Genomic DNA, 3,863 nt, shown 5'->3' on the forward strand with positions numbered 1-3,863 from the left:
GGCAATTATACATTGAGCAAGTCTATTGGCACCATTTTCCAACACTGTACATTTTATAACTATGGATCACATTTGGTAATTCTCACAATATTTCAACATTTTCATTATTATGTTTATTATGGTGAACTGTGATCAGTGATCTTTGTAGTTGATCATTGTAGTTGTTTTAGGATGCCATGAACCACACTGTGTAAGACAGCACACCTAATCGATAAAGGTTGTGTATATTCTGTTTCACCAACTTGCCATCCCCCCATCTCTCTCCCTCTCCTCAAGCCTCCCCATTCCCTGAGACACAACAATATTGAAATTAGGCCAGTTAATAACAGTACAATGGCTTTTAAGTGTTCAAGTGAAAGGAAGAATCACACATCTCCCACTTTAAATCCAAAGCTAGAAATGATTAAATTTAGTGAAAAAGGCACGTTGAAAGCTGAGATAGGCCAAAAGCTAGGGCTCTTTTGCCGAATATTTAGCCAAGTTATAAACACAGAGGAAACATTCTTAAAGGAAATTAAAAGTGCTACTCCAATGAACACACAAATGATAAGAGAGCAAAACAGCCTTATTGCTGATATGGAGAAAGCTTTAGTGGTCTGGACAGATCAAAAGAGCCACAACATTTCCTTAAACCAAAGCAATAGCCTTTATCTACACAAAACAAGGCAAACAAACATGCACACCTTAACATACCAGCGGCAACCAAGAAATGTTACTGTTGCCTATTGACAGAAGGCTGTGTGCACTGTCAGCAAGATCCAGAGTAGATTAAACCAGCAGAGTCCAGTAAATGGGGATAGCAAACTGGAACAGGGAAAAAGGATTCCAAACGTCTGGGGAATTTCAGACTGAACCAAAAGCGAGGGACTCGAGCTCCAGATGGGACTGTCTACCAGTTCAAGCTGACCTACTAAGCCCTGAGCTGGAAAGCCAATTAGATCAGGAGCTCAACCCAAAAGGAACAGAGCTCAGAACTGAAAGAGAATTTACCCACAGCCCTTGGAAGAAAGACAGTGAACTCAAAGGGTTTTCAGGGTATCACGCCTCTGTTTCTCACATCCTGGAAGCCATCAGAAGTCTCTATCAGTCCTGCTGTTGCCACCAAATCTATTAAACAACAAACATTCAACTGAGTAAATTTAGAGATCAAATTGGCTTTATTCAACAATTCATGAATTGGGCAGCATCCTGTCTAGTAATAGAAAAGAGCTCTGCCAAGTTGTAGAAAAGGAAAGATTTTTAAAGGAAAGGGGGTGGAAAAAGAATGCGTTGTTTCAGGCAAAGTCATCTTCCTAAGAGGCATGGAAGGTCTCTATCAGGCAGGTTAGCTCACTAGAGCGGATCAGGTAATTCCATGTGCACCGGTTAAACGTTATATTCCTGTGGGTTTGAAACTACAGTTGGGCTAGGGATTATGTCTTGGTTTGCTGACATGGGGTTTCGCACAAGTGACTCCATTTTGGATCTGCTGTCTCCTTTTTAACATGTGATATTCTTAAACTGCTAAATATTTGTTTAAGCCCTGATACTGTAAACGGTACTATTCAAGACACCAAGAAAGGGAAGACCATTTTTGTCCTCAAAAATTGCATCTATCTTGAGAAATAAGAGGAAAAGAGGAACCCAAGGTCGTGCATTGGCTTTACTTAGGAGTGTCATAAAACAAAACAAACCGTCAAAATGTTCTGTGGTTCCACTTCCCCTTCTATGCAATGGAAACATCGTGGATATAATTCCACAATACATGTAATGAATCATTCCATGCATGTTCACCTACAAATGTGTCCATCTCCTAGGCACCCCCACTCAATACCATCATATAAATGCCCACTTTGGATATAAATGTCCATTTTGGATTTACAAACTGTCTCTCTGCTTTAAGGACATCTTCTGCAATTATAACTTGTTTGTCTAAACTAGTCTTACCCCAAACTGAAGAGATGAGCACGTGTCTGGTTGCAGGGCACACAACACAAATTGAAGGCATTTAATAAATAATTATAGTACACGATTTATGATCTTTATCAGCATTAAAGCAAAGATTGGTCTCTCCAAATTAGGAAATGCACTCTTAAATAAAACAAATAAAAATTAGCTCTAAGTGATAATGTGCTGTTGTAGAGCCCTCAGTTTTATTTGCTAAGCTGTACACTTACTTCGGTGTCCCTTGGTTGGTTTCTTTTTTTCTTTAAAGAATTTATTTATTTATCAGAGAGAGAGAGAAACAGCGAGAGAGGGAACACAAGCAGGGGGAGTGGGAGAGGGAGAAGCAGGCTTCCTGCGAGCAGGGAGCCCCATACGGGGCTCGATTCCAGGACCCCAGGATCATGACATGAGCCAAAGGCAGATGCTTAGCGACTGAGCCACCCAGGCGCCCCACCTTGGTTTTCTAATAAGACTTTAAGACAGCTTCCAACTCTCTAGTTCTGCTTCTAACCGCTGAGGTAGCATCATGCTTAAACACTTAGATTTTAGTTTGAGAATGTGTATGCACATTGCTGCTTGCTTCGCTTACAGTATTGATTTCGGGATATACACATTTCGGATATCCGAAGCTTCTGCAATCTAGGAAAAGACGTGCTCGGTCATCGATCTCATAATTATTACAAAAAGCTGTGGCAAGTCTCCACCGTCGATTGCTAGATAAGGTAGAGCTAATTAGAAAATAAGATTCAAGCTTCCAGCCAAACTCACCTCCCAAGTCAAAACCCAGCCAAGTGTAAATGCAGTAAAACATGATTTGCATTGAGCTGGAAGTAGTGACCATGATGGGGGGTGGGTGGGGAGGAAATGCACTGTCAGCTAATGTGGACCTCTTCTTTTTTTAAAAAAATAAAATAAAAAATCGGTTACTAAATTTTTCAACGTCACAGGCTCTCTACCGTTTCGTTTTTGTTTTGTTTTTTTGTCAGACACAGGCCCTAGTGAAACCAATATCTAATTTTACCATTATACCTTATAAAAGGAAACTTGATACCTTTTTTTTTTTTACCCGGGAACTCTTGATTGCAAAGCTCTATTATTTGGTGAGGGGTAGTTTCTAGAAGGCAAAGAGTTAAAGACGTCACTTTAAATGACAAAAGCTAAACACTTTACCCCACTTTCAGTCTCTCATCTATTCATCCTTTTCATTGTGAACGATTTCAGCTTTCTAAGCTCTTCAACTACCTGCCCCTAATTTGTATTCCTAGGGAGAGGCCTGGCTGGTTATTTTGCATTTGTGTGCTAATGTTGATGAGCTTCCTTCTCTGGGGGAGGGGAGAGGAGGAAACCACAGAGCTGGATGGGGGTGGGAGTGAAGGTGCAGGCTTTGCCCAGAGAGTCATGCTGAATTTTAACCTTGAATGCCTCTTACAGAGCTTCTAACAAAGTCTTCCCGATTTTGAGAAATAGTACACCCTATTCAACTCCTGTGTATACACACATTTGAACCAAATGTTAGCCAAGAGTGAATTATGGATTTAGAAAAATTATGTGGTTAGTATAATAATAACTAAAGGATAATAATATGCAAGCCCTTTCAAGCAAGATGCTTCAATGCTTCAGGAGAGCTCTTATAAGTCACGAAAGAGATAGACTTTACTGTTTTTGGTGGGAAAAAAAGGAAAGAAAGAATGGTAAATATTTTTTCAAAATAAAGGCAGAGCATTTTTTTCTGCATTGTTAATAGACTATGGAAAACAAAAGGTTCACAGAAAATCATTTTAATTAAAATGATCATATCAGACATCTTTGGAGTTTACAAATATTAATGCCCTAATTTATTTCAACCCACTGTTTCATTGTGTTTCTGAGGGCACATCCATCAGACTAAATGAATTAAATACTTCTGATCTGCTATTTGTAAAGCGAAATAACAGTGT

This window comes from Phoca vitulina, unplaced genomic scaffold (assembly GCF_004348235.1).
Source record: "Phoca vitulina isolate PV1807 unplaced genomic scaffold, GSC_HSeal_1.0 scaffold5, whole genome shotgun sequence".
Classification (NCBI taxonomy): domain Eukaryota; kingdom Metazoa; phylum Chordata; class Mammalia; order Carnivora; family Phocidae; genus Phoca; species Phoca vitulina.